At 34.4% G+C, this 18,953-nt stretch overlaps 1 protein-coding gene across 1 annotated transcript in view; it reads left to right on the forward strand.

The window, feature by feature from the left end:
• LOC126890739 (beta-alanine transporter) overlaps window positions 1–18,953 on the forward strand; it is a 161,388-nt gene continuing 142,435 nt past the window's right edge. The window contains exon 1 of the mRNA XM_050659910.1: window positions 1–102. The gene's annotated coding sequence lies outside the window, so the exon portion shown is untranslated. The remainder of the gene's footprint in view (window positions 103–18,953) is intronic.

The raw sequence follows: 18,953 nt of genomic DNA on the forward strand, positions 1-18,953 counted from the left end.
AAATTATCGAGATTCTTGCTCTAGTTTTGATGTGTCCCAAGTTGCCTACTGACATAGTAATTGACGTGTTGCAAAAAACGTGACTGTTGTTTGTAGATAGAGGTAATACGTTTTTTAGAATAGCTTTATTTATTCAAATTTGCGTTACTTAATTCAAAAAGACATTGTTTTTAGAGCAAATAATTCAATATCAGTATATCAGTGCTTATTGCTTCATAATATCTGTTCTTGAAATAGAAGTAGTCTTTTTGGATATAGTACTGCTTCTTCTTTAGTGCTTCTATAGTGCTGTTTGTAAAGTTTTATAGTTTTATTTAAGTACCTATACCTAACAACTATTATCTAGATTCATCTGAGTAAAACATACTTAATAAAACTTGCCCTTTTGCAGACAAATGTGAATCATGTAAACTTTTGGGCGAGATGATATTTATCAGTATTAGTAGTAATAATTCACGAAGTAAAAAAACGACATGGATACCACATGGGAGCACATAATATCACGATAGTATGCCATGCCGATGATGCAGTGCTAATTGCTGATAACGAGGATGACCTACAAAGGCAACTCCACACCTTCAATATCACAGCAAACAAACTTAATATGAGAATATCAGTAGAAAAAACTAAAAATGTATAGTGATCAGTAAAGAGCCGCGTAGATGCAAACTAGAAATAGTCGGCAAAATTGTAGGCATTGACTGCAAAGTAGTGAAGTTCAATTACCTAGGAGTAGAGATCACTAATGACAGGAATATAAGAACAGAGACCACAAGGCAAGCATCAAAAGCACCAAGAGTAAGTGGTTGCCTCCGAGAAATCATATATGGAGAAACAAATATCTGACCACGTAAAGCAAAATGTAAGTATACAAGACAACTGTAAGACCAATCCTAATATATGCAGAGGAGACTAGGACCGATACAAGAAAGACGAAATAACAAATAATCAACAATATCGAAATAAAGTTGGAAAAGACTCTAAGACTTGTACACATTTACAAGTAGGTCAAAACGGCAAACAGATGTATGCTCTCAAAAAACTTTTGATAGTGTTTAAGGTTGATATGAACCCTTAATTAATTTGTTTCTGATCCTAGAGATGGCTCTACTGTAGCATGCCATTGTGGTAACATTTTCAACTTAATTGTAGATTTCTACATGATGACTCAGTAATATGTAGAAACCTGAACACTTTTTTATCGTTACACCCATCGGCTCAATTGGCTATGATGCCAAATTGTTTAAACAGTAATTTTACCAACGCCTAATAACAATGTTAATAGCAAGAAACATTTAGTCCATGTTGTGAGGCCGCTCCCGTCTGAAAGAAAATTATGTTTCGGTTTCTTTGCGGATTCCTATTCAAAAATGTCCCCTTTAAGGAAATCTGAGTGCGAAATTTTTGGCCAGAAATTGTTTAAACAATTTTTTAAAGAAATTCAAACGATCACCATTTTTTGCTCCGGCAAATATTTTTTTAGGTTTTTTGGGTCATTCTAAACAAGAAAGGTTCTTGTCATTTTTCTCAAAAGTTGATAGTTTTCGAGTTAGGGGCGATTTAAAATCTGAAAAATGCGATAATACGCATTTTCGAAGCTTAAAAGCTCACATTTATATTAATATATCGCACATCCCATTCAATACCGATACAACTGCGGTTTTCTTCTTCTACAAAATAGATATTTTAAGACAAGTAATTGAATATTAGAATATTAGTAATTCAATAGCACACGAATGGATATCTTTATTGAAAAACAAGCAATATTTAACCATTATAAATATTTGTAAGATATGGCGGTATTGCATTATATTTTTAAATAACTCATCAACCATAACTGCTACGATTATACAGATTAACAATGAAAAACCAGACAAAGTTATAAATGGTAGTTTACTAGATAAATTTATCTAATAATTATAATTATTGTATATTATAAATCACAACAAAGTGAAATTAACTCAACAAATTGAAATAAAATGATTGATGTACATTTGCAATAAGATTTTTTTTGCATAATTCCAGTAAATGCTCTTTTGTTTTCTCTCCTACAGTAGGAGGCTTTTCGTAGGCTGGTTTTGAGTTATATTGCTCTAAAATATTATTATTATTAGAAAAACGACGAGTAGAAAGGTCAATAGTTTTATAGGTAGTATAGTCAAAGTTAACTTTGTAAAAAAAATTTGTAGGAAAACACTTTTCTACTTTAAGAATTTGTATATTATTCCATATTACTTTCTCGTTATCCGAATTTTTGGTGAATTTTTGCCCAAAAATTTTTGAAAGGTACTTGTCAAAAAAGTCTTCAGCGTCCATTTCATTCCCTTTATAGGGCCTACCGTTTTTCTTTTTGCAGCACTTATTAGAGGTGGCCACTGACATGAATTGAGTTAAACTGTGTTTTTGCTTTCTCGATTACTGCATGCATCGAATCACCCTCATTTTGGGTATGACCCAACAGTTAAAAATTTGTGAGTAATGTTATTTATTTCAGCATGCGTAACTGCATATAAGTACATAAGTACCACCAAAACCGCCTTATTCTTATTCTTGCCAACGCAGTTGTCGGAATAAAAAATAATATCTTTTCCTGCAGGTAAAGTAGATAGATAGCTAGAGAGGCATGTTGCAATTTAATTTGCTCCTCGCATAGCAATGGCCTCGTGCCGAAAACAGCAGGAACTGTTTGCGATGCTACTTCGAAAATCGTAAAATTAAAGCAATTGAGACAGGACTTATAAAAAAATGTAGAAATATCTCCGCAATGTGTAGGTAATACTGCTTGCAAATCGTAGCAAGCTACTAGGAGTTTATTATTTTTTATGTAGGATTTGTAATATTTTTTGCTTTTTCTTCTCGGCTTCTTTCTTTACTACGAATGTGACGTGTGTATTGTTCTTGGCCTTTTTATTTTTCTTCTTGATTGCATTGTTTATACACCTCATAAGTTGCGCAGTGATCTTTCGTCGGTTTAAAAAAAGAAATATTACATTCTGTGTTAAAAAATATTTCATATGTACATCTTTTGACAGATGGCAACTGCTTTTCTTCTCGTTACTCTTTGTAGTATCTATACATCTAAGCTAAGGTTAATGATCCATCAAGGAATTCTCTTTTCTGTAAAATACCCCTAGCACTCGCAACATGTGGCGGTATTACATTAAAACATATTATATTCTACGTGCAATATCCATACATGATACAGTTAAGGCGCTACAAACTACGTTTTTGAAGTTACGTCACTAATGTTCTCAGCAAGCGACGTGTATTCTCGCAATTTTCAGATTTTAAATCCCTCGTAACTCGAAAACTGTTAACTTCTCAGAAAAATGAGAAGATATCTTTTTTGTTTAGAAGAAGCCAAAAACCTAAAGAATTACCTAATTGCAGGGCAAAATAGGAGATTGTTGAAATAGAGCCTGCTGCATTGGCATTAAAATCGGATGGACGCGCATAATTAACAATTAAAAAACAACGGTCTAAATTGAAGTTAGACCCGATTACTACTCAGAATTTCAAAAATGAATGTTTAAACTTCACTTTAAGGACTTGCCAACCTTAAATTTAATAATTTAAATATGAGTTTTTACGCCTCGAAAATGTCTATCTTCGCATTTTTCAGATTTTAGTTCACCTCTAACTCGAAAACTATCAACTTTTGAAAAAATGAAAAGATATTTTTCTTGCTTAGAATGACCAAAAAAAAACAAGAAAAAATATTTTCCTGGACAAAAAATGGTAATCTTGTGAATTTGTTTAGAAACATTTTTTTTAACAATTTTTGCCCAAAAATTTCGCTGGCACTCTTCTGATTTATTTAAAGGGGACATTTTTGAATAGGAATCCGCAAAGAAACCAAATCAGAATTTTTTTTCAGACGGGAGCGGCCTCATAACATAGACTAATTACATATTATGTTTCTCCGTAACTAAATATTCGAGTTTGTAAGGAATTCATCTTATCTCACACTGACACTGAAAGATGGTAATAAAATTTTACGACCTCTTCCATTCACTCTCGACAAATCATGTAAAAGTGTATTACATTGCACAAATTTTGTTTATACACATAAACCTTTTAACACGTTGACGGACAGTGCGAATGCCTCAAATGTATAATCAAGTGTTGTGATACTATATGAATTTTGCAAAGTAGAATAGGGAAATTGCTAAATTTGTTTTAGCGCTTATATATTATGGAAACAATATGTTTTTTGTAAACATGTGGACGACGGCCATGGATGTATCATATTTTATATGCATCTGTAGATGTAATAATAGGATTTTGATTTTAAATTCCGCAAAATATGTTTAAGCAAGGCGAAAACCTCGCGTTTCTTGGGAAAAATATTCCCATGAGATCTTTTTGCGTAATCAGTTTCATGAGATACCTCAGAATAAGACAAAAAAGGTTATAATAAAGATATTAAAAATGACTTAACAGAAAAAAATACTGAAAACTATTTCACTAACACCAAAACTAGTTCGTCTCTGTCTTGCTAAGAGAACCGTCGATTTATTGCATTTCGATTTAATGTCCATGATTCAGTTCCATAGTAAAGCACACTGTGTACATAACATTTAATTAGCCTTATTTTGAGGGCCAATATCAGATCTTTGCTGCATAAAATCTTTTTCATTTTCACGAAGTTGGCACGTGCTTTTTCAATTCTCTCTCTTATTTCTGCAGTCTAATCGTTATTTTCTGTGATTATCGTTCCCAAGTAAGTATATTTTTTTACTCTCTCAGACTGCTGGCCGCCTACCGTTAATATTTCATTTATGTTGTTGTTATTGCTATTTTTCATAAATTTTGGTTTTTTGAGGTTAAGGGAGAGTCCGTATTCTCCATTACATATATCTTAATATTTTGTTCATTATTTAAGGGAGAGTCCGTATTCTCCATTACATATATCTTAATATTTTGTTCATTATTCTTTCTAAGTCTTCCAAGTTGTCTGATATTATGACTGTATCGTCGGTATACCTAATGTTATTAATTAAATTTCCATTCACTTTTATGCCGACTGTCTCGTTTACCAAAGCTTCTTGTGTGATTTCTTCAGAATAAGAACTAAACAATAACGGCGACAGTATGTAACCTTGCCTGGCCCCTCTCCTTATCTCCATTTCTTCTGACACTTCTCCAAATTACACATTTGATCGTTGGCTGTAGTATAAATGGTATAGTTCAGATTTAGCCATACGGCTCACACTCCCTCTAAGGGGAAAATTGACTCATCCCAGATACCTACGGTATCAAAAGGATTGAGCTCTGGTGGGACTCTTTCCGTGTTATCGAGCCCTAGGTGACTTGGAATGCAGGTGTATCTCCCAAAAATTTTCGTACACTTCTGGCCGTCGCGAGTAGTGCAGCTTTCTGCATGGTCTTATAAAGATGTTCATTCAGACCCAGCTTTTTGATGCTTTCGAGGAGGGTCTTCGGAATGACTCCAGTAGTAGACATGATAATCGGTATCATCTGGGTACTTTGCATTCTCCATTGCCTTCGTATTTGAATTTCCAGATCTCTGTACTTGGCGATCTTTTCAGTAAATTTACTACGTAGATTATTGTTGTTAGGTATCGCCACATCAATTAGTGTTGTTTGTTTTGTTAATTTATTAACTAGTACAAGATCTGGTCTATTATGTGCCACTGTTTGGTCTGTGAGCACAGTGCGGTCCCAGTATAGCTTGTAGTTGCCATCCTCAAGCATACTCTCAGGGACGTATTGATAATACGGGAGATGGTCCGTTTGGAGAAGTCCCAGCTTGAAAGCTATCTCCTGATGAAGGATTTTTCCCACTGCATCATGCCGTTCCTTGTATTCAGTTGCAGAAAATGCCTGGCAGCCCCCTGTAATATGTTGGATGGTTTCTTGGGCTTGACATCCATATCGGCATCTGTCGTTTTGAACCTGAGGGTCTTTGACGATATATTTCAGGTAATTTCTGGTTGGTATAACCTGATCCTGAATGGCCAGTAATGAACCCTCCGTTTCAGAGAACATCTTTCCTGATGTCAACCAATAGTTCGACGCTGTATTGTCGACATAGTCTTGGCTGACCTCATTGGGATGTCGCCCGTGCAGAGGTTTACCCATCCAGGTGAGCATTTTTTCGTCTTTAGTGAGGTGGTTTATGCGTATTTCTGGTTCCCTCAGTTTGATCGGTGTTGTGTCATCTACTGCGCAAATAGCGCGATGTAAAGTAGATGTCTCAGCTTGCAACTGAAAATAATTTCTTAAATTAGCAATTTGTTTATCTAATTGCTCACCTATATCCATAAGTCCTCTTCCTCCTAGATTCCGTGGTAATGTTGTTCTTTCTACTGCACTTTTAGGATGGTGTTTTTGTGCCTTTGTGAGGTGTGTTCTTACTTTTCGCTGAAGATTCTCTATGTCCGTTTTTGTCCACTTAACAATGCCAAACGAATAGCTAAGCGCGGAACATGCGTAGGTGTTTAGTGCCTTAAACAAATTTCTACTGTTAAGTTGTGAGCGAAGCAGCTGTTTTACCCTTCGTATAAACTCTGTAGTTATCTCTGTTTTCATTTGTTTATGGTCAATTTTCCGCGCTTGCTTTACTCCAAGATATTTATACATATCGTTTTCACCCATGGCCTCGATGTTCTGGCCATTTTGCATATCGAATCCTCCGGGCTGTACTTTTCCTCTGACTATATTTAAAATACGGCACTTGTCTAGTCCGAAGTGCATACTAATATCATTAGAAAAAGTTTCTACAGTTTTTAGCATCTCATCGAGTTGGTTTCGAGTGGAAGCCATTAATTTCAAATCATCCATGTACAATAAATGATTAAGCTTCGCCACCACATTGTTGTTATTTTTGATGCTAAAACCTGCGTCTGTGGAGTTCAATAGCTGAGATAGTGGGTTCATAGCTAGACAGAACCACAGAGGACTCAACGAATCTCCTTGAAACAGGCCCCGGCTGATTGCGATATTTTCAGTTTCGATGTTAATTTCACCAGGTATTTGAAGGTGAATTCTAGTTTTCCACTCTGTCATTATATGCTCTAAAAAGGTCACTATATTATCATCGACTTTATACAGGGTGTCCCGAAAAGAATGGTCATAAATCATACCACACATTCTGGGGTCAAAAATAGTTCGGTTGAACTTAACTTACCTTAGTACAAATGTGCTCATAAAAAAAGTTACAGCCCTTTGAAGTTACAAAATGAAAATCGATTTTTTTCAATATGTCGAAAACTCTCAAAGATTTTTTATTGAAAACGGGCATGTATCATTCTTATGACAGGCCCACCTTAAAACCAAATTATAGTGAAATTTTTCCACCCCATAAAAAATTTATGGGGATTTTGTTCCCTTGAACCCCCCCAAACTTTTGTGTACGTTCCAATTAATTCATTATTGTGGTACAATTAGTTGAACACAACGTTTTTAAAACTTTTTTGCCTATTAGTATTTTTTCGATAAGTCAGTTTTATCGAGATGCGGCTATTTTTTTACTATATTTACATAAAAAATTTATGGGGGTTTTGTTCCTTTAAACCCCCCAAATGTGTGTGTACGTTCCAATTAAACTATTATTGTGGTACCATTAGTTAAACACAGTCTTTTTAAAACTTTTTTGTCTCTTAGTCTTTTTTTGATAAGTCAACTTTTATCGAGATGTGGCTTCTTTTTCAAAATATACCAAAAAATTTAAGTTATAAATAAATTTTCAGATTATTAACAAGTGTCTATAATCATACTTAACCATATACAAATAGGTGGTGGATTCGACAAATATTCAAAATATCTCGATAAACACTGCCTTATGAAAAAAGTACTAAGAGGCAAAAAAGTTTTAAAAATATTGTGTTTAACTAATGGTGCCACAATAATAATTTAAATGGAACGTACATAAAAGTTTGGGGGGGTTTAAGGGAACAAAACCCCCATAAAATTTTTATGGGGTACACAAATTTCACTATAATTTTTTTTTAAGATGCTGCTACCATAAAGATTCCTCATGTCCATTTTCAATAAAAAACCTCTAGAAGTTTTCGATATATTAAAAAAAATCGATTTTCATTTTGTAACTTTAAAGGGCTGTAACTTTTTTTGTGTGCACTATTGTATATAGGTAAGTGAGGTTTAATCAACCTATTTTTGACCTCAGAATCTGTGGTATAATTTATGACCAATCTTTTCGGGACACCCTGTATATTCTCAATATATCTATAAGCCATTCATGCGGCACTGAATCAAAGGCCTTCTTGTAATCAATGAAGGCAGTAAAAAGATTCCTCTTTTTGGAATATGCCTGGTTAGAAATGACTGAGTCGATGATGAGTTGTTCTTTGCATCCCATGGAACCCTTAGCGCATCCTTTCTGTTGAGGTTCTATGATATTGTTCAGAGCACAGTGTTGGTAGATACGCCGGGCTACACAGGATGTGACCAATTTATACAAAGTTGGAAGACAAGTAATTGGGCGGTATTTGGCTGGATCTTGGGTGTTATTTTGATCCTTCGGTATTAAATAAGTGGTACCCTGAGTTAGGAATGCTGGTATATCCTGCGGATTAGAAATAACATGATTAATTAATGATGATAAGCATTCATGAACACTCCAAAACTTCTTGAGCCAAAAGTTTTGAACTCCATCTTGTCCAGGAGATTTCCAGTTATGAAGCTCTTTGATGATATTTGAGACTTCTTCAGTAGTGAAGGGTTCGTAAAGGGTAGTAATGTAGTGTTGGCAGTTCTGTGTCGTATCTTCTATCCATCCAGCATTGTTGTTAAGAGCAGCTGGTGTGGAAAGTTGATTTCCCCAAAACTCATGAATTTCTTCTTGGCTTGGGTAAGTCTTATCGACACGTTCTACAGTGGAATTGAGTTTTCGATAGAACGCCTTCTCAGAACTCTCAAAAAGAGCATTGTCGCTTTTGCGGTTGTTACTAACTTTGTACCTCCTTATTCGCCCTGAATAAACGGAGAGTTTTTGTTTTAATGTATCCAGACACTGATGGGCTGTGTTGTTTTCTGGATCATATCTTGAGTGTCTTGCGGTACTCAGCATTATTTCTGAGTATAGTTTATTACTAAAGTTATTATTATGGTATGGTTTATTACTAACGAGGAAGTTATAAATGCCTTAAATCAAATGAAAAATGGAAAATATAAAGACGACGGAATAACAAAAGAGATGATTAGAGATGGAGGTCAAACTATCTTGGAAGCAGTTAAAATCCCAATGAAGAAGTGCCTCTTTGATATTGCTATTCCAACCACTTGGCAAAATGCGCAGCTACTTCTACTACAAAATAAAGGAGGCAAACACAAACTCGAAAATTACAGACCAATAAGTCTGTTACCACATCCGTACAAACTGCTTACCACAATAATGACCAACAGACTATCAGATAAATTCGATAGTTACCAGCCTGTTGAACAAGCGGGATATCGCAAAGGTTATAGTACCGTAGAACACCTACTCCTACAGACAATAAGGACATTTCTCGAAAAGTGTAACGAATACAATGAACCTCTTCATTCAGCATTTGTTGATTACAATAGGGCATTCGATTCCATAGAACTCTGGGCCGTATTAGACGGAATGAATAACGCAAGGATTGATTCCAGATATAGAATATAGAATTATTTACTATTGAATTAGAAGATGCATAAGATGCCTTATGTCTTAGAAGAAAAAGTTAAATTGTCACTTAAATTTTTAAGTCATCTAAGATTTGCCGATGACATAGTGCTCATAAGCAACAATACAGAAGAACTAATCTACATACTAAAGATGCTTAAACAGGAATCTGAGAAGAAAAGCGGTTTAAAAATAAATTTAAATAAAACAAAAGTGATGACAAATCAAAATATCAGAATCGACTTAGATGGAAGTCAGATCGAAAGTGTCGAAGAGACACACGATCAAGCTAGGCAAACAGAATCAAACGGCAGAGATAACTAGAAGAATCCGAATTACTTGGGCAGCAGTTGCAAGACTCAGTGATGTGTTGAAAAACAAAAAGATACCAATAAACCTAGAAAAAAGGGTATTCAACAGTTGTATTCTACCAGTTATGACTGATGGAGTGGATACCATGACACTTACAGGGTTATCAGCCAATAGATTCAGAACACAGAGGGCCATCGAACGAGCTATGTTAGGAGTATCTCTGAGAGAACATATTTGAAATGGGACGTACGAAACAGGACGAAGGTGGAATATGTAACTGGAAGAATTGCGCAAATGAAATGGAACTGGATAGGACACGTGGCACGGCAAAACAAAGAAAGGTGGACGAGAACATTGTACATTGGAGACCACGCGAGCATAGTACTAGCAGAGGAAGACCACAAAAACGATGGTTAGATGACTTCAAAGCAAAAGTGGGGAGAAACTGGTACCAAAGAGCACAAAACAGAGAAGAGTGGAAAACTCATGGGAGGCCTTTGTCCAGGAGTGGATGCAAACAGGCTAAAGAAGAAGTTATTGTTTTCTTTAGGGACATTCACTTAACAAGCTACATGTTTTTATGGATTTGGCTGTCTCTAGAGGTGTATATTCTCGGGCTGAATACCGATAACCTTTTTCCAAGCACACAAACAATCCACATTGCTTTACTATATTTTTTGTTTTTGTTCTGTTAGTGTATCTTTGGTTGCCTATATAGATGTCATATAGGTGAACAAGGATTAGGATGAAGTTAGGTTAGGTCTGATCCGGGGAACCGGTACCGGGACAAGCGATGTAAGATGATCAAACTAAATAAAGATATCTTAATCAAGAGTACTTAATAATCATTATTAAAGAACCCAACTAAACATGGTGGCAGCGGTGTTGAGTGCAGCACGTATATTTTAAGTATAAAACTATATTACCCATTAACCACTAGCACATGCCAAGAGTAGCAAAGCAAGGTTAAGGGGCAAGAAAATATTCTGCATTGTGGTCAATTGTGGTTGAAATCATACCCGACATAAAGTAACACTGAAAATGTCTACTAATACTACACTTGCGATCATAAAAAGCGGGTCACTCGACGAATTATTCGAGTTTGATGTCTCGAATTTTTTAAACCTTTGGTCCGATTTGATGGATTTTTTAGTATGTTATAGCCTTATTCTCTAACAATATCGCTATAATAATATTGTTGCTAGACAGGTAAATTGTCATTGTATACTGGGTGTAACAATCATACTGTGTTTATTCCTCAAAGTTCGGAACACCCTGTGAATGTTTTAGCATAGATAAAATATTGAAATTAAAACTCGATTGTAGTCTTAGGCTTTAACATTTTCTTTTTTGTTTTATTTGTTTATGTTGGCTAATAAAAAAGTTAGACACGTTAACAATTAACCATGTTCTTCATCAATACAGGGTGTTTCTAAATAAGTGCGACAAACTTTAAGGGGTAATTCTGCATGAAAAAATAATAATTACCGTTTGCTTTATAAACGTATATGGCTGCAAATTCTTCGGTTTCAAGATATGGGGTGTTGTTTTTTTTCTTACAAACTGACGATTTATTTATTGCTCTAAAACCGGTTGAGATATGCAAATGAAATTTGAGTGTTAAGAGGTAGTTATGGCGTATTTTTTGACATACAACTAAGAATTTTATATCCACCATTGGCGTGCATACGGGATGTATCTAAAATGTTTATACCCGTATGCACGCCAATGGTGAATGTAGAATTATTAATCGTATGTCAAAAAATGCACAATAACTGTCTCTTAACACCTACCAAATTTCATTTGCATATCTCTACAGGCTTTAGAGCAATAAATAAATCGTCAGTTTGTAAGAAAAACTTAAACATTTGCGGACATACATATGTTTATAAAGTAAACTGTCATTATTTTTCATGCAGAATTGCCCCTTAAAGTTTGTCGCACTTATTTAGAAACACCCTGTATTGATGAAGAGCATGGTTAGTTGTTAACGTGCCTAACTTTTTTATTATTCAACAAAAACAAATAAAACAAAAAAGAAAATGTTAAGAAAGCCTAAGGCTACAATCGAGTTTTAATTTCAATATTTTATCTATGCTAAAACATTCCACAGGGTGTTCCGAACTTTGAGGAATAAACACAGTATGACTGTTACACCCGGTATACAATGACAATTTACCTGTCTAGCAACAATATTATTATAGGGATATTGTTAGAGAATAAGGCTATAACATACTAAAAAAATCACTCAAATCGGACAACAAGTTTAGAAAAATCGATACACATAACTTGAATAATTCGTCGAGTGACCCGCTTTTTATGATCGCAAGTGTACTCCTGATGCAAATACTCAAGGTATAGTAAGTCCAGCACCATTGAATGTTAACCCTAGGAAAAATTCAATTTTTTGGCCCCAGCAATTTGGCCTGCATGGAGGAAGAGGCTGGAACGCTACATGTCGGTATCAGGGCAGCTCCAAAAGACAGAAAAACAAAAAATAGATATCCTAGTGTACCTTATGGGAGAAGAATCCGAAGATATTTTGATACAATTTCAAAAAATTCCAAATACTTACGAGGAAGTTCTAAATGTTTTTGACAAATATTTTATCCCTAGACGTAATATTATATATGAACGTTTCAAATTCAATTCTACAGTACAAAAACCAGGTGAAACCATTGACTTATTTATTACTAGCCAACATACCTTAGCAGAACATTGTAATTATGGGCAACTGAAGGAGGAATTGATCCGAGACCGTATCGTAGTAGGCATGCTGGACACAAAAACATCAGAAAGGTTACAGCTAAAAGAAACAGTTTTGATAGCAATTTCTGGCTTTTCTTCGTGTCTTATCAGATAAAACAATTGTTCCAGATATCGTTATCGCGTTTCCTTTTTTACTTCTTTATCGATGATTATTCTGCCGCGCCGTTTTCATTTTCTAATATTCCATACTCTTTCTCTTTCTGCTCTCAAAGAAACTGTTTATTAGATTTTTTTCTTTCTCATCTAATTTATACCGATCCAGATTAGCTCCATATAACAGTTCTAGTTCTACTTGTACTTGCATCAGACTAATCAATACGTTTATTTAACATATTATTAAGTGTCAACACATTTTTTCTTTTGTCTTCGCTAATATTTATTTATTTCTGTTGTTTTTGTACATAGAAGAAATCAATATAGATGTAAGATTTTTAAAATTGATTGTTATTATTTCTTTTATATTGATCCTTTTTTTATTTTTAATATGAAGGTGAAAATATTTTTAACGTATCCTGAATTAATTTCAAAAGTGGTTATTTATTTAGGTACTCTTACTCCATATCTATTTAAATATCGTCCAATTGGTTTCCTTTAAATTTAGCTCACCACAAATGCAAAAAGTAATGAACAATGAAAATTTTAAAGATAAAATAATGATTTCAATTAAAATCTTTAATAAACATAAGTGCGACAAAAGAGAAACACCATGGATGGTAGTTATTAGAAAAACTATTTGACAAAAGTAGACTATTTATTAGACAAGGCGAAAACGGCGGGTTCGAAGGGAAAAATATTCCCATGAGATTTTTTTGCATAATCACATTCGTCAGACATCCCAAAATGAGGTTCAAGAAGTCGCCCACGTGAAAAGTGGGCCAATTTTTTTTAACAATTTTTTTTTAATCAAATTGCAAAAATCAATATTTTTGGCCCGAACAATTTTTTCTTTAATTTTTTGGACCATTCTGGACGAAAAAGATCTCTTATAATTTTTCTCTAAAGTTGATCGTTTTCGACTTATAAGCAATTTAAAATTGAAAAAAACGAAAAATGGCGATTTTCAAGGCTTAATAACTAAGTTAAAAGTTATTATTATGAAAGTCAATATATGACTAAATCAAAGTTTAAAGTCCCCCCTACAAGATCCTGAAGAAATTTTTGTCATTATTTTATTACTAAGCTGTTATTTTTAAGTAATAATAATAAGCGCCATGCACGTGTGCGACGTATGTAAATGCTGAGTGCGAGAGAGAAGCCATTCCAGCAGTCCAATAATTGTGCATCTTACTCGCACTCACATTTACAACCGCGTCAATACGATCTAATCGCTCATTGATATTAATTAAAAATAACAGCTTAGTAGTAAATTAATGACACATATTTCTTCAGGATCATGTAGCGGAGACTTTAAACTTTGATTTAGTTACTTTCTGACTTTCATAATAATAATTTTTAACCGAGTTATTAAGTCTTAAAAATGGCCATTTTCGCGTTTTTCAAATTTTAGATGGCTTATAACTCGAAAAAGATCAACTTTGGAGAAAAATTATAAGAGACCTTTTTTGTCCAAAATGATCCAAAAAACCTAAAAAAAATTTGTCCGGGCCAAAAGTATTGATTTTTTGCAATTTGATTAAAAAAAATTGTTAAAAAAAAATTGGCCCACTTTTCACGTGGGCGACTTCTTGAACCTTATTCTGGGATGTCTCACGAATGTGATTATGCAAAAATATCTCATGGGAATATTTTTCCGAACGAACCCGCCGTTTCCGCCTTGTCTATATGCTCCAATTCAAAATACATATAGTCAAATACAAAGCTTCAGAGATACATGAAAAAATACAAATAAAAAAGACAACTTTATGTTATTTAAAAACATTAAAAAGCCAACTCGGGTTTAATCGAGACAAAAAGTACCGGCCCTAAATATATCAAAATCTAATACGGCCAAGGGGACTGACAATATTTCAAGAAAAGTAGTTAAATTAATTTCAGAAGGTCAGGTTGATGCGTTATAAATAGACGTTATAGTAGGCTTATGTCTGTATTATATTACCTACTAACTATAATACAATAACACGTTTTGTTGTACAAAGTAATTGATATGGCAACGCTGCTAGGATAAAGTTCTGTTTGACGCGATTCTAGCAGAAGGTACTGCTATCTATCGAACATAAATATTACCGATGTTGTAGATGGAGCCACTTCATGGCGGCACAAATTCACAGCGGCAATTCAAGATATAATTCTTGTTTAACGAGATTTTTCATATGTTTAGGAAAAAATATTCAACATTTTATTGCAAATATTTTCCACTCTTACAGTTTTATATATGTTGTTATTAAAATTTTGTCCGATTTCTTACCGGTAGCTTTATTATAAGCCAAAACATATTATTTTTTCCTATTGTGGCAAAACTGTAAGATCAAAAATTTTCAAAAAATTCATAAGTATTTCTTAGGATTATATCTTTATGCTGTAAGAAAATTAACAAAATTGTATGTTTGGTTTTCCCGCTTTATACTTGGAAAAAAAGAGTATTTTTGAGTTTTTTCGAAAACGAAAACATGAAGTTCGCTCAAAATTTGTCAAAATACTTCTAGTAATCACATACACCTTCTCAAATTTTTTCAAAATTTTTGAACTTCAAATTTTTTTTTGGGGGGGTTCAGATCAACCTTAAAAAAACCATTTTTTACACACTATCAAAAGTTTTTTGAGATCATACACCTGTTTGCCGTTTTGACATATCATTAAGAGACAGACAAAGCAACAAAAGTATACGCGAACAATGCAAAATTCAAAATATTAACAGGTGGATAAAAACAAGAAAAAAAATTAGGGCACTCGTGGGAGTGCCGACAGAAGTGAAAACTTCTTACGAAGCCAGCCACTTCGGGTACACACTCTATCCCTCCTCCAACCATTATAACTTCGGTCGAACTTATACGCAATACAACCTATAGTATATAAATTACTAATATCTGCGAGTTCAATGCTTTTTCCCCATCCAAAGAAAAGTGATATACCTACATTATATAGGTACCCATTGGGTGCATCCTATACTATTTATATATAGCTACACATAATACATAAACGTACAGAATTTATTTCGGCGAAGCTATGACGGTCACGAATTCAATGCTTTTTCCCATCCAGAAAGTGCACAAAATCGCTACAGAAGTTTTCACTTCAAAAATACTTTAAACACTAATCACTTATAATGATTGGAGTAGGGACCGTGTGGCGCCTTATGCGCTTGCTTCGCAAACTCTTTCGGGTACACACTTTATCCCTCCTTTTACCATTATAACTTCGTTCGAACCAGTGACTCCCACATCACTGGTTCGAACTTATAGGTCGACAACAGGTTAAACAACAGTCAAACTAGTCAGAAATCGTCAGCAAACAGTTGACCAGTGCGAGAACATAATACAGTTATCAGTGCTATCCCCTCTACTCGCGCTGGTCGACTATTCGCTGATAGTTTCTGACTAGTTTGACCGCTAGTTGGAACAAAACTTTATAATATACGCAATTCAACCTATAGTATATAAATTACTAATATCCCGCCGTAGCGATGACGGTTGCGAATTCAATGCTTTTTCTCAATCCAAAAAGAAGTCCTATACCTATAATATACACACGATGCGTGCGTCCTATACTATTTATATATAAATATACCTACAATAATATGTAATAGGTACCACAAACGCGAAAATTTCAAACCAATAAGCCTGTTGCCACATCCGTACAGAATGCTTACCAAAATAATTACTAACAGGCTATCAAATAAATTCGATAGTTACCAGCCTGTTGACATAGTACCATAGAACACCTACAGACAATAACGAACTTATCGAAAAGTGCAACAAATACAATAAACATCTTCATTTGGCAGCTGTGCGGATTACAATAAGGCATTCGATTTCATAGAACTCTGGGCTGTATTAGAAGGAACGAATAACGCAAGGATTGATTCTAGATATAGAATACTACTTTATATACATATACAACAATGCAACTATGCAAATAAATGTATCAGAAGGTCTAAAAACAAGCAAAATAAGAACGGAGAGAGAAGTTAGACAGAGGACAAAAACAAATAAAACAACAGTGATGACAAATCAATTTATCACGATCGACTTAGACGGAAGTGATATCGATAGTGTCGAAAAATATATATACCTAGGTCACACGATCAAATTAGGAAAACAGAATCAAACGGCAGAAATAACTAGAAGAATCCAAATGACTTAAGCAGCAGAAGCAAGACTCAGTGATGTGTTGAAGAACAAAAAGATACCAATAAATCTAAAGGAAAGGGTATTCAACAGTTGTATTCTACCAATTATGACCTATAGAATGGAGACGATGACACTTACAGAGGTATCAGCCAATAGATTGAGAACGACACAGAGGGCGATCAAACGAGCTATGTTAGGGGTATCACTGAGGGAACATATACAAAATGAGGACGTCCGAAGCAGGACGAAAGTGGAATATGTAATTGGAAGAATTGAAATGCAAATGAAACGAACCTGGGTAGAACACGTGGCACGACAAAACATCGAAACGTGGACGAGAAACATTGTACATTGGAAACCACGCGAGCACAGTCATAGTAGAGAAAGACCACAAAAACGATGGCTAGACGACATCAAAGCAAAAATGGGGAGAAACTGGCAACAAATAGCACAAAACAGAGAAGAATGGAGAATGGAGGCTTTTGTCCAGGAGTGGATGCAAACAGGCTGAAGAAGAAGATAATATATACATACAAAATTTATTTCGACTAAACGATGACGGTCGCGAAATCAATTCTTTATCCCCATCCAAAAAACGGTGGTATCCCAATATTATATACGCGTTGGTTGGCTTCTACACTATTTATATATACATACACATAATAATATACATATATGTACAAAATTTATTTCGCCGAAGCGATGACGGTCGCAATGACGGTCGCGAATTCAATGCTTTTTTCCCAGCTAAAAAGTACACAACGTCCTTAAAGAAGTTTTCACTTCAATAATAATACTATTATTATACGCACATTATAATAACATACGTATAAAATTTAATTCGTCGAAGCGATGACGGTCGCGATGACAGTTGCGAAATCAATCCTTTCTCCCCATCCTAAAATAGATTTTACATTTATTTTAAATTTACAATTCTACACAATTTATATAATATACACACACATAATAAATATACGTACAAAATTTATTTCGCCGAAGAGATGAAGGTCGCGATGACGGTCGCCAAAAAAATCCTTTTTCCTCATCCAAAAATAGGTTTTACATTTATTTTAAATTTAAATACTTCTATACAATTTACATATACATACACATAATATACATACGTACAAAATTTATTTCGCCGAAGAAATGACGGTCGCTATGACGGTCGCCAAATAAATCCTTTTTTCCCATCTTAAAATATGTTTTACATTTATTCATTTATTTTAAATTTAAATTCTTCTATAAAATTTATATATACATACACATAATATAATATATCTACGTACAAAATTTATTTCGCGGAAGAGATGACGGTCGCCAGATAAATTGTTTTTCCCCATCCAAAAATAGGTTTCACATAATGTATATACGTACAAAATTTATTTAGCCGAAGAGATGACGGTCGCGATGACGGTCGCGAAATAAATCCTTTTTCCCCATCTTAAAATATGTTTTACATTTATTTTAAATTTAAATACCTCTACACAATTATATATACATACACTATTATAATACACTATTATAATACACTATTATATATACATACACATAATATATAGCATAAGCGATGACGGTCGAAATGACGGTCGCGATGACGGTCGCGATGAGGGTCGCGATGACGGTCGCGATGAGGGTCGCGATGACGGTCGCGAATTCAATGCTTTTTCCCCTATCCGAAAAGTGCACAACGTCCCTAAAGAAGTTTTCACTTCAAAAACTGGAACAAACATGTAAACCGAATGGGACCAGATAGATTAGCGAACATCTGTAAAAACGGCAAGCCGTAAAGGAGAATACCCGTTGGAAGGCCGCCGAAATGGTGGGAAGACAATGTACAGTAAAGAACAACTGAACCAGAATAAGAGGCAGACAAACAGGAGTAAACCAAGAAGAAGAAGAGGAAGAAGAAGAAGTAATAATATTACAATGTCATTTAAGTTAGACAAGTAAACTACTATTGCTCCTATTATTTTGCTAAGATTTTTAAGTTT

The sequence above is a fragment of the Diabrotica virgifera genome, chromosome 8, assembly GCF_917563875.1.
Source record: "Diabrotica virgifera virgifera chromosome 8, PGI_DIABVI_V3a".
NCBI lineage: Eukaryota > Metazoa > Arthropoda > Insecta > Coleoptera > Chrysomelidae > Diabrotica > Diabrotica virgifera.